Source organism: Tupaia chinensis, unplaced genomic scaffold, assembly GCF_000334495.1.
Source record: "Tupaia chinensis unplaced genomic scaffold, TupChi_1.0 Scaffold000194_1, whole genome shotgun sequence".
NCBI classification, from domain to species: domain Eukaryota; kingdom Metazoa; phylum Chordata; class Mammalia; order Scandentia; family Tupaiidae; genus Tupaia; species Tupaia belangeri.
Genome location: NW_006159669.1, coordinates 28,123 through 41,238, shown reverse-complemented (window position 1 = coordinate 41,238; position 13,116 = coordinate 28,123). Strand labels below are relative to the sequence as shown.

The 13,116-nt window shown below is 37.0% G+C and overlaps 1 pseudogene; it reads right to left on the bottom strand.

The window, feature by feature from the left end:
• LOC102482205 (nucleolin-like) overlaps positions 1-10,081 on the bottom strand; it is a 42,619-nt pseudogene extending 32,538 nt beyond the window's left edge.
• Positions 10,082-13,116: the final 3,035 nt, after the last annotated feature.

The following is a 13,116-nucleotide window of genomic DNA, read 5'->3' as shown; positions in this document are numbered from 1 at the left end:
ATGAGCAGAATAAAGCTGAGAGCCTGGTTGTTGGCCTTGACAATAGGAGTGTCTCTGTGCTTCACAAAGATCCCCAAAATTATGACTGTGAGGACAAAGAAGCACAGTGCCATGCAGACCATAGTTGTCCCTAAAGCATCCTCAAAAGCCAGGAATGTCACAGGCTTGGGAAGGCAGTGAGTTTTTTCACTGTTTGGATACTCGTGAGCTGGGCACTGGATACATTGCTTTGCATCTGGTGAAAAAGCAAAGGTCCAGCAATTCAATTTCACTGTCATATTGAAGCTAATGTTTACTTCTGTGTAATTTTGCACAGAAGTAAAGTAAGATTAAACCCCTGAGGTAATACCAAGATACATCAAATTAAGAGCCATTGTTCATGACACTGGGAGAATTCTTTCACCTGCAGATAACACCAAAGTGATTTGAATCTGGGTCTTAAGCACATGAGATCTTGGCTGACCCATTTTATGGCTCTCAATGATGTTACTGAGAATGAGAATTTATACCAGATCTCTTCTCTACCCTGTCATGAGTTTTCCCCTTGATAAACCTTATATTTCCATGGCTTATTGTTTATCACATAGTAATGAATAGTTTTCTTATTTATATTTAGACAAAAATCACTTTAATTTGTTCTCCTGGAATATCTTAACTTTTCCTCTAACCTAATTTCTATTGATTTTTTTCTTCTATATAACATATCACTTTGTATACAGACTTTTCTCATTGCACATTTTGATTTTTCTGTAAATATTAACACTTTTACATAAATATCAAAAACTGTAAATATAAAACATTCGAATCTTGAATGGAATTTGATTGCTCATATATATACCAATTTTTGAGAAATTTGTATTTCAACTATATGATAGAAGAATGGGATGTTATTTTTAAAGTACGCACTTATATACATCTGAAGGGATGGTTTGTTCATTTCTGTATGTAGCTAGTAATATTTTTCCCTTTATACATTGTAATGTCTCTGTAGCAACTACTAACTTCTATTGTTATGCACCAGGAGAACTTTCACAGAACAAGTTTGGTACCCACAAACACATGAATGTCTTCTTTTGGATCACAAACAATTTCTTACTTTGTTTTTTGTTTTGATTTTTTAATATAATTTACTTCATTTTATTCACTATTATTTTAAAAACTTGTAGGGCATGTTAGCTTATCATATAGAGACAGAGACAGAGAGAGAAGGAAAGTGTTAAAATGAGCCACCAGATTTGGGACTTGCACCACAGTTGGTCATGTGGGAATTCAGTGTCTAAACAAACATGTCACTTGCTGACCCCTATTGCCAGGGGCACATGCATTCACTAGAGAGAGACACAGAGAGAGTGAGAAAGTGAGACAACACCACCTCCATAAAATGGTCATGTCACAATACCTTCTGCATCATTTTTTGTTCTTATCAGGATTTTGGACAACACACAAACTCTTTGTGTGTTTTTCCAGTCATCTAATTAGGGATTCAAGCCACAATTTATGTCATGTGGGATTCAGCCACCTTAACTATCATGCCATTGGCTAGCCCTGTACCTCTATTTTTATGTCTTTTTTGCATACTTATTTGGTTTTGAAATTTCTTCATAAAAGATAAGTAACATTTTTTCTTGGCATATTCTTACCTGAACATATGTTTAGTTTTACTAGTGATGAAATTAAAATATTTTCTACTGTTAAAATTTCAGCAATTACATCATATTTATGGAAGAATTCAAACCATATTTATTCCTATATATCAGAAAAATTGAGGCATGATGAGTATGGCTGAAAAAGTTATAAAATATTATAAAAATAGTTTATCTGGAATTTTTTTGCACTTATCATCTGGGTCTCAAAGTCAGATTCAAACTTTAACACATCCACAGGTAGCCTTGGTAATTACACATCCTTCTATTCATGACTAGTGTGGTCCAGTATGAGATCCAAAATTGACAGTGTCTTACCCAGCACCTAATTTCAGGAGCATGAGCAGGAAACAGCTTACATAAAGTAGGGTAGGAGATTATTTATAAAATAAATATAGCAAAACAATAATTATGTGAATTAAGAACTGTGGTTCTTGGGACCAGCAGTTAGTGTAATGGCTATGTCACTGGACTCCCATGAAGTTGACTGCGGTTCGTGTCCTGGGCTCAGTGGCTTAAAAATCACACCGGGCACGTGTGTGTGCATACCCAAGATCCCAAGAGGAGAAAGGAGGAGAAGGGACTGTGCTGTGGCCATCCCCCCTGGGGGGTGATTTTTCACTTTCTGTCTCTCTGTCTCTCTCTGTCTGGCTGGCGAGCGCACGCATCTCATAGCAAAAACCTCTTCAAAAAAAGAAAAAAGAACTGTGGTGCTCTATGATTCATTTACTTGCTGAATATTTAATTACCGGGAAACAAGCATTTTCCCTCAAATGTAACTTGGTTTCTACCTCTATACTAGTAATGTTTTTATTATTATGACATTTATTTGATTTTTTGTTGTAATTTATGATTTACATATAATCATTATACATATTTGTAGGGTACAGTACGGCTTTTAAGAGTATAGTGTGTAATAAATATATGACTTTATGTTGTGAACATTTAGGAGTTCACTCCACTGCTTATTTTGGAAGTATATATTAAATTATCAAAGATGTTCTTTATTGTGAAATATATTTCTAAAGAAAAGCAAAGTAATTAACAATCAGACAACAAAATGTCTCATAAATTATTAAGGATGGATTTTTGAAAACAAAGACAATCTTAACATAGCCAATGAGAAAATAATTTATAATGTCCATGTAGAGGATTGTAGGACATAAGAGTATATTCTGAAAAGATCTGTGATATCAATCATTGGTTCAATTAAAGATTGGTAAAATCGTACATAACAATAGCTAATTAGAAAGAGATATTGGGTTGTCAGGACAGTCTTGACACATTTTTGCATAGAAAAACATAGAAGAATACATCATGACTTTTCGATGATCTAGTAGGAAAACAAAACAAAACTTTTCACTCTTTGTGAGTTCTTGTAAAACCACAGTGCTGTACTGTGCATAAAGAAATAAGTCTTCAGGACCAGCAGATGGCATAATGGTTACATCGCTATAGTCCCACATAGTCAATCACGGTTTGAGTCCCAGACCCAGTAGCTTGGAACAGGGCATGTGTGTGCCCAAGATACCAAGAGGAAAATGAAAGAGCAGGGATTGTGGCATGGCCATCCCCCAGAGAATGATTTATTGTTTTTTATCTCTCTCCTTGTCTCTCTGCCGAGCACACACGCTCTACAGCAAAAATCTTTCTCTAAAAGAAAAAAAGAAAAAAAATAAGAAAAGAAGCCCTTAAAAAAGCAAAAGAAAAATCAAAATTGAAAAGAGATGTTTAAAAGTGAAGACATGGTAAAAACAATGATTTATTGATTTATAAGCTTTACAAAGTTCTTGATTTTAACTTTCTTTAAATTTATTCCAAAGAAAGACTTAGATACCTGTAACATTTTGCACTTTTCCTCTGTTATCTAGTTTTATAAAATGAATAATGGTTAGAATAATAAATATATAAATGTATTTATAATGAAACTCGTTAAGACAACTGTCTATCAAACAATTGTGAATTTCTACTTAAAGCTGTTGGTGTGTAAAATAGTTGAGTCTTAATTTTAAGCATATAGACACTTTCATTTACAAAGCTCTCATGTTCTTTCTCTTTTGTTTGTTTTGTTTTTAGATAATCTTATTTTACTTTATTTATTATTATTTTAATTTGACTAGAGAGATAGAGAGAGGGAAAGCGAGAAAGTAAGCTATCAGGTCTGGGACTTGAACCGTGGTCAGCCATGTGGGAGTCCAACACCCTTAATCACCACGCCATCTTCAGGCCCCTGCTTTTGTTTTTTAAAACCATATTTATGGTACCAGCAGTTGGCATAATGGCTATGTCACTGGACTCTCATGTAGTCGACCGTGGTTGGAGTCCTGGACCCGGTGGCTTAAACTCACACCAGGAGTGTGTGCTTGCTTGCCAAGATCCCAAGAGGAGAATGGAGAAGAAGGAATTGTGGCGTGGCCATCTCCCCTGGGGGGGGTGATTTCCCACTTTCTGTCTCTCTCTGTCTTTCTGACAAGCGCATGTGCCCTATAGCAAAAAAAAGTAAAACAGTATTTATGGTTTAATGGAAAGCATAATAGTTGTGACAGTCATGCTTAACATTTTCATTAAGTCAAGAGAGAACAATTTTTATAATAAAAAATTATAGATTAGTAAGGATGTCATAGAAATAGCAAAAATTTGACAGCTCTTCTGAGAAACTAAAGATGGAAAATATGTAGTATATACTTCTTTAATAAGGTGTTTTCTGTCCATTATATTGATCATCATTCAGTTCATGCATTCAAGAAGACTGTTGTTGTTTTTGGTCATGGAAAACTGGATTCATACTACATTCCTGAACAACAAACCAAAGAAACTACAAATATTGCACTCCAATATAATTAATTAGTGTATGTCTATCTTTGTCAATGAGGTGTGTTTTTGATAAGCAGCATACCGAAGGTTCCTTTTTTTATTCACTGAGCCAAATTCTGTCATTTAGTTGGTAAATTTAATCTCTTGACATTCAGTGTTATCAATATGTGTGGACTTATTACTGTCATTTTGTGATTTTTTTTCCTAATTGTTTTGTGTTCCCTTGCTTTTATTTCTCTCTCTCTTTTGTTTTCCTAGTGTAGTATTTTTTTAAGTATTTCCTGAAGAGCTGGTTTAGTTTTGGTGAATTCTTTCAGTATTTGTTTATCTGGAAACAATTTTATTTCTCCTTTCCGTTTGAAGAATAATCTTTCTTGATATAATACTCTTGGTGGATTTTTTTTCCAGAGTTTTAATATGTCTTCTCATTCTTCCCTTGAGTGCATTGTTTCAGTTGAGAGGTCTGAGGTTAGACTAATAGGGTAACCTTTGTAAGTAATTTGGCATTTCTCTCTTGTCATTTTTAAAATGCCATCTTTGCCTGTGATTTTTACCAATTTGGCCTTGGAGACATCTTCTTATGTCACATCCATTTAGTGCCCTTTATATTTCTTGAATTTGGATGTCCACACACCACTCTAAATTTGGAGTTTGTGTGGCAACACTTCCTATCTGAGCTCCAATTTTTTCTAAGACTTTTTAAAATTTGTCCTAAAGTCATCAAAGCAAAAATCATGATAAAATGTTCTGCTTTCCTTTACAATTGCCCAATGCAAAAAAAAAAAAAAAACTTTGTAGAAAAAAAATGGTTTTGTACATGCGATGAAACAATATAAATTCAATACTTACAGATAAGGTTAGCTCTATTGCTCATCTCTTTAAAAAGTTTATATGAATATCCAGTCAAAACCAACAAGAATATCTCCCTTGAAACGTTATTTCTATGGTTTTCCAAGTAGACCACAGGACTGCACAATGGAATGTCCTCAGAAGAATCTGTCAGTGATCAGGTAACAGGGTAAAAACCCCAGAGTCCTTTCTTTCAAATAGAAGAGAGAAGACAGAGGGACAGAGAAACTGTTCAAACTTTATCTTCTTTCCTTGTGGCTTGTGGTCTCCTCCTCTTCCTCTGCCTCCTTAGAAGCCACCTTGCCCTCCAAAGCCTCCTTGGCCTCTGCCACTAAATCTACCTCTGCCTCCTCTGCCTCCACCTCAGCCTGCAAAGCCTCCTCTGCCTCCACCTTGACCCCCAAAGCCACTTTCACCCTTAGGCTTGGCCCAGTCCAGGGTAACTTTGTTTCCATCAATTTCACCATCTTCCAATGCCTCCTTGGCAGCTTTGGCATCTTCTTCACTGTTGAAGTCTACAAAACCAAACTCTTTGGAGGATCCTGTTTGCTGGTCAGTGACTATCCTTGCATGAACAGAGCCGTCAAAAGACTCCTTTAATATCTCTTTGGTGGTATCTTCAGACAGACCTTTAACAAACAGAGTTTTGGAGGGCTGACTTCTTGCATTAGGTGATCCCCTGGGTCCTTGCAGCTCCAAACTGATTGCTCTGCCTTCAATTTCCTTTTTATTACAGGAATTTAAAGCTTCTTTAGCATCTTTAAATGAAGCAAATTCTACAAACGCATACCCTTTAGATTTGCCATTTTGACTCTGAGTCACTTTGATAAAAGTTGCCTTCTCAAATACTTCCTGAAGTGTTTCTTCAGTTGCATTGTAGGAGAGGTTGCTCAAAACCAGTTTTTGATTCACCACTCCAAGTGCTATTCTTTCCACCTCTATAGTCTTGATTTTGACCTTTCTCTCCAGTGTAGTATAGAGAAATAGACCGCCCATCAATCTCTGTTCCCCGCTTTTCTTCAAAGGTTTTCTCTGCATCAGCTTCTGTCTTAAATTCAATGTAGGCAATCCCTTTACTTTTTCCATCTTTGCTGATTATTCTGATCTCCATAGCATCTTCAAATACTTCTTTTAATTCATCTTGAGTGACTTTGTAGGGGAGATTTTTGGCCAAAAGTGTTCTTGCATCTCGATCTTTCTTATTATCATTTCCTTTTGGTTTCTCCAGTTTAATTTCATTGCCAAAGACTTTTTTTTGGGGGGAGAGATTTTCACTGTAGGGCCCGTGCGCTTGCCAGACAGACAGAGAGAGACATAGAGACAGAAAGCGAGAAATCACCCCCCAGGGTTCATGGTCACACCGCAATCCCTTCTCCTCCATTCTCCTCTCGGGATCTTGGGCACGCACGCACACGCGCCCAGCGTGAGTTTTAAGCCACCGGGTCTGGGACACAAACCGCGGTCGACTACGTGGGAGTCCAGCGACATAGCCATTACACTAACTGCTGGTTCCCATTGCCAAAGACTTTTAAACTGGTGAGTTCCAAAGCTTTTTTTTAGATCTTCAGCAGATTCAAAGTCAACATAGCCAAACTTCCTAAATGTCCCAATTCTGACATCCACGACAGCAAGATCATTTTTAACAAAAACATCGCTAATACCAGTTTTTAATTCAGGAATAGATTTGTTATTGTTCAGGTTTCCAATAAACAGATGAAAGGATGTAGTTGGTTCTGTGGCTTCCACCTTCTGTTTCTTGGCCTCAGGAGCTGTTTCTGTTTGGTCATTTCCTTCTTTCGTTTTCCAGCAACTTCTTTGACAGGCTCTTCTTCCTCATCTTCCTCATCCTCATTGTCTTCATCATCATTGTCGTCCTCATCATCTTCCTCACCATCCTCATCTTCATCATCCTCTTCATCTTCATCTTCAGCCACAGTCTTGGCTTTGACAGGTGCAGCTTTTGCAGGAGCTTTCTTTCCTTTGGCTGGTGTGGTCTCCAAAGCTTCTTCTTCATATTCATCTTCCTCATCCTCATCTTCCTCCTCATCCTCATCTTCTTCCTCCTCCTCATCCTCATCCTCTTCCTCTGAGGCCAGGGCGGCAGCTGCTGCTTTTATTACTGCTGGCTCAAATTCATCCTCATCTTCATCCTTGTCCTCATCATATTCCACACTGTCATCTTCTTCCTCCTCGTCACTGTCTTCCTTCTTGGCATTCTTGCCATTCTTTGCCCCCTTGGCTGCAGTGACAGCTCCTTTTTTACCAGGAGTTGCTACCAACGCTTTGCCCGGTGTGGCTCCCTTCTTGCCAGGTGTTGTGACTGCTTTGGCTGGTGTAACAGTCTTCTTGGATGGTATGGCAGCTGCCTTTTTGCTTGGAGTGACTGCTGCTTTCTTGGCAGGTGTGGCAACTGCAACCTACTTTGCTGGAGTTGTGGCAGCCTTTTTACCTTTTTTCTGAGAGATGATAACCTTTCTCCACTGCTATCATCTTCCTCATCTTCTGACATTTCCTCATCTTCACTGTCTTCTACCTCCTTTGGAGGAGGAGCCATTTTTGGGGGTCACCTTAATTTTTACCAGCCTTAGCAAGCTTCACCGTGATGGTGGCTTACGAAGGCAGAGTGTGTGGCAGACGGGTGGCGCAGATGAGTCTTGAGGAACTCCAGTGACTTTGATGGCGGCCGCGAGCACTGAAAATCCTGGAGCGCGTAATGCTCAGCGGCCAGCCACAGCTCGAGACTCAATAATTCTTAATAGTATAAAAATTGTATGCAAAATGACAAGAGGAAATACGAATGGTATCTACAAAAATGTAAATGATATCTTAACCTATAATCTAATTGTTTTTACAGTCAACCAAATTTTAGAACTTTGTTCACAAATGATAAATAGTTTCAGGATATATAGAGAAATGTTTTACACACACACACACACACACACACATATATATATGTATATATTAAAAAGTCATGGGCTCCATAAAGATATAACACATCTTAGTCAATGATGAACTGCATATATGTTATTAGTCCCATAATATAATAGTATAGGCGATATAAATTCCATGTGCTGTGTGAAATATCATCTAGGATTGTGTAAGTGCAATCTATGATGTTCACAGAATAAAAGAATTTTGTAAAAATGCATTTCTTAGGGACCAGCAAATGGTGCAGTGGTTACATCATTTGGATTTCCACATGGCTGAGCCACGTTTCAGTCTTGGATCCAGTGGCTTGTAACTCATGCCTGGTGCATGTGTGTGTGTGTGTGTGTGCCTAAAATCCCAAAATGAGAATGGAGAAGAGATTGTGGTATGGCAATTTCCCCTGAGGCATGATTTCTCACTTTCTCCCTCTATGTCTGTGTCTGTCTCTGTGGTGAGTGCATGTACCCTATAGAAAAAAAATCTGTCTAAAAAATAATTTTAAAAATTCAAAAATAAACTCTCAAAAATATTAAATTAAAAAATTCAACTATTTATACATAACCACCACCTCACTGATTTTATTAATTAGGTTGTTGATTGAACAAATATAAAAAACCAAATCAGCTTATAAAAACTGGAATTATTTCTATAGTTTAGAATGTATATAAGCAAAATCAGATAGTACACTTCTGGATGTAAAAGGCAAATTTTCTTTTCTTTTCTTTTCTTTTCTTTTTTTTTTTAGAGGTTTTTGCTATAGGGCGCGTGCGCTCGCCAGACAGTCAGAGAGAGACAGAGACAAAAAGTGAGAAATCACCCCCCAGAGGGGATGGTGATGCCGCAATCCTTTCTCCTCTGTTCTCCTCTTGGGATCTTGGGCACACACGCACATGTGCCCAGTGTAAGTATTAAGCCACCGGGTCTGGGACGCGAACCATGGTCAACTGCACGGGAGTCCAACAACATAGCCATTATGCTAACTGCTGGTTCCAAGGCAAATTTTATTAATTTGTATTTTGACTGAGGCAAGAGTTTAAATTGTTTTCTTTAGAATTTGCATAGGTCATGTATGTTCACAGGAGAAAGACAGAAACAAAAATAAATAAGTGAAAATTAAACCTCAGGGAGCTAGGCATGACACCATTTCTTCTCCATTCAACTCTACAGATTTGGACATTCATTTACACACACACATGCCAGGCGTGATTTTCAAGCCACTGGATCCAAAACTAAAATTACAGCAATGTTAGAGTCCAACACCTTCAAGATGATTGCACCAACTACCCTGTAAAACTCAAATTTATTGCTGAGTTAAAGTAGTCACACAATTTTATTTAAATACTCTGTTCAGATAACTCATATGTATTTTGATTTGTGTGTGTGTGCATGTGTGTGTGTGTACTCACCAGAGAAAGATAGACCAATGATGAGAGGAAAAGTGAAAAATCACTCCCCCCCAGAAGAATGGCACACACATCTGGCATGAGTTTCAAGTCCAGGTCCAGGACTCAAACCACAATCAGTCTTGTGGAGTTCCAGTAATATAAATACTATGCAATCTGCTGACCCCACCTCTGTATGTATTTCATATACAAATGACATTGTACCTCTTTGAAACTAACAGACCAGTTTATCATCTCTTCTTTGATGACCAAACCTTGATCATGAGAATTCCTGTAGATAAAGTCTCCCACTTTAACAAACAGCCAACTGTGATTAGAAAATCTCATGAGGTTGTGGATACCATATTGCGTCATATTTCTTTCTTCATCCAGGAGCACATTGTATTCAATGTTGTTTGTCAGTTGGCTTTTCCTCAGAAATGGATGAAGCTGAATTAAAGGCATGGTTTACAAATTAGAACTGCATTTAATGTAGAGTGGACAGTCAATATCTATAAAGCAATCCTATTTTAACATCTCTATTTACATGTTCACATTTCTGTAGGGGCTCAGTTTTGTTTGAGTGGCCAGCAGCTCAGGGCTCATGTAAGATGAATTCTTAAAAAAAAAAAAAAATACAATGGAAGAGTGGTTGTCACTCATCAGAAATGTTCTAGTATGTTTTCCAGAATGTGATTTGCACTCAGACTCTCATAAATTCCAAACTAATAAAATCTGGTGTGAACCAATTAGAGACTAATCTTGGTCATTCATAAAGGGCACAACATGGGTTGAGACTGTGGAATAGTTAACATGGCTAAACCACATATGACCAAGCTGGCAACTTGAGTTCTGTACCTGTAGCTTACAAAACACACCAGGTGGGGCCAAAGGTGGCAATGGTGATAAGGTGTTGGACTCCTCACATGGCAGATTGTGGTTCAAATCCTACATCTAATGGCTTATTTTCTTACTTTCCCTTTCTCTTTCTCTCTGATCAAGTTTTTAAAATAATAATAAAGTAAAATTATAATTATTTTAAAAAAGCATGTATGTGTGCATCCCCAGAATTCCGAATGGAGGGAGTTCCATTGGTAATTACTTCTAATGGTCATGATTACATCATGGCCAGTTTGTAATGGCCATGATGCTTTCTGTCTCTCTGTCTCTCTCTGACTGTCTGGCAAGCACACACGCCCTATAGCAAAAACCTCTCAAAAAAAAAAGAAAGAAAGAAAGAAAATTTGCCTTTTGCATGATTTCTCAATTATCCTAACTTTGCCTGGAAAATGCACATGCCTTACCTAATAAGTAAGTTTTTACAGAAATATTATATTTTATTCATTATTATTAATATGTTATATTGACCACAAAGACACAGAGTGAGAGAAAGGGAAAAAGAAAGCTGAAAATTCCAATATTCTAACCATGGTCAGTCATGTGGAAATCCAGTGCCCTTACCAACCACACCTTGCAGAAAAAATTTTAAGACATTATATAAATGAATAGGTTTAGATTCTTGGTAGTGGTAGTGATATTATAAAGGTGTGCATTTCTCCAAGTTTATCAAAATATGTACCTTAAATGTGTGCAATTTTGGGATACTATTTAGACCCAATTAAAAATTTTTGAAAAGGGAAAACATGTTTTGTTCTTTCTTTATTTTGGACATCTTTTGATAAGAGTGTAATTGTCATGTGACAATGCAATAAACAATTTGTGGCAAAATATAAAATTAAAACTTCTAAATTCTAACAGGTATTTTTGTTTTTTGTTTTTCTAGTGAGAATGTGTCCAGAGACAGAAAAAGAAATAGTGAGGATAAAAAGAAGAGAAAGCACTTACCATGGGTAAAGGTCAGGCTGCAATCCCTTCTCCATTTCTCCCTCCTTTTTAATTTTTTTTTTTTTGGAGAGGTTTTTTCACTATAGGGCGTGTGCGCTCACCATACAGACAGAGAGAGACAGAGAGACAGAAAGCGAGAAATCATCCCCCAGGGGGGATGGTCACGCTGCAATCCCTTCTCCTCCATTCTCCTCTAGGGATCTTGGGCACACACGCACACGCGCCCGGCGTGAGTTTTAAGCCACCGGGTCCGGGATGCGAACCTCAGTCAACTACGTGGGAGTCCAGCGACATAGCCATTACGCTAACTGCTGGTTTCCCCTCCTTTTTAATTTTTTGGCCTATGTGCATATGCACATGCCTGAAATGTTTCTTCAGCCTCCAGGTCTGGGACTTGAGCCATGTGAAATCTAGCTGACTTAATCACTAAGCCATGGTTTCAACCCACAAAATAGATTTTTAAAGACAATTATTTATTTACTATTATCTATTATCATTATTTTAAATTTGCTAAATGGGATGTGTGCTCATGAAAGAGAGAGAGAGAGTAAAAAAGCAAACTGCCAGATCTGGGACTGGAACATAATCAAGTGTCCAGTGACTTAACCATCAAATAATTTGCTGGCCTCATTAAAGAGATTTTTAATAAACCATGTTATCCTCTTAACTTTTGAATTTGCTTTTTCAAGAGTCAATGTCAAACTTTTTCAAAGTGCAAATAAAATATTGTTATTGCTATTACAAGTGGAAATAAGATAGAAACTAAACTTTCTGATGTTTATTTTTATGTGCGTATATTGTATGTACTTGTTTTGCTCAACAAAGTTGTCTAATGTATTTGTCCCTTTTTGATATTTTTAGATAAACTTTATAAATTTAGTGTTTATTTTTTAATATTCATTTTATTTCGTTAAGAGTTATTATTATTTTTAAGTTTGCTATAGGGCACATATACTCACCAAAGAGAGACAGACACCAAGAGAGAGGGAAAGTAAGAAAGTAAACTACCAGTCCAGGACTTAAACCACAGTTGACCATGTGGGAGTCCAGAACCTTAAGCATGATACCAGCTGCTGGTTCCATGATTTAGTGTTTATTTAAAAATATAAACTTATTTATGAATCAACTACAAAACCCTGAGACTATAGGTTTCAAAAATGGTTTCATGTTTTAAAATTGAATCACTTGTCCACCTCCAGGATTTTTGCAGACAGTATTAGTACAGTTAATTCTAAAAGGAAATTCTTTCCATGAGTCATGTTAGGATAGTATGTAGTACTAATTTTTGTCCTCACCATGAGTATTGCATGAAGGCCACAGCATCTGTGTCACTAGAGATGACATGGGTATGGTTATTATGTTAATATTCTCTGCTGTTGGATGCATTCCTAAAAACACACATAGATTTGACCAATTTAGATCTATATTCTGTCAAGTATCATTTCTTGGACATTTTTAGTATTTCACTGTACATTATTTTTACTAATTTAATTAAATTTTAAAAATTTGCCAGAGGCTAAATGTCAGAGAGATAGAGAAAGAAAGCAACTTTCATGGAGAACGGTCATACTGCAATTCTTTGTCCTTCACTGACAAATATGTGTTCAGGGACACACACGTTTTTGGTGGTTTCTCAATCTCTGGCCCTGGATTCA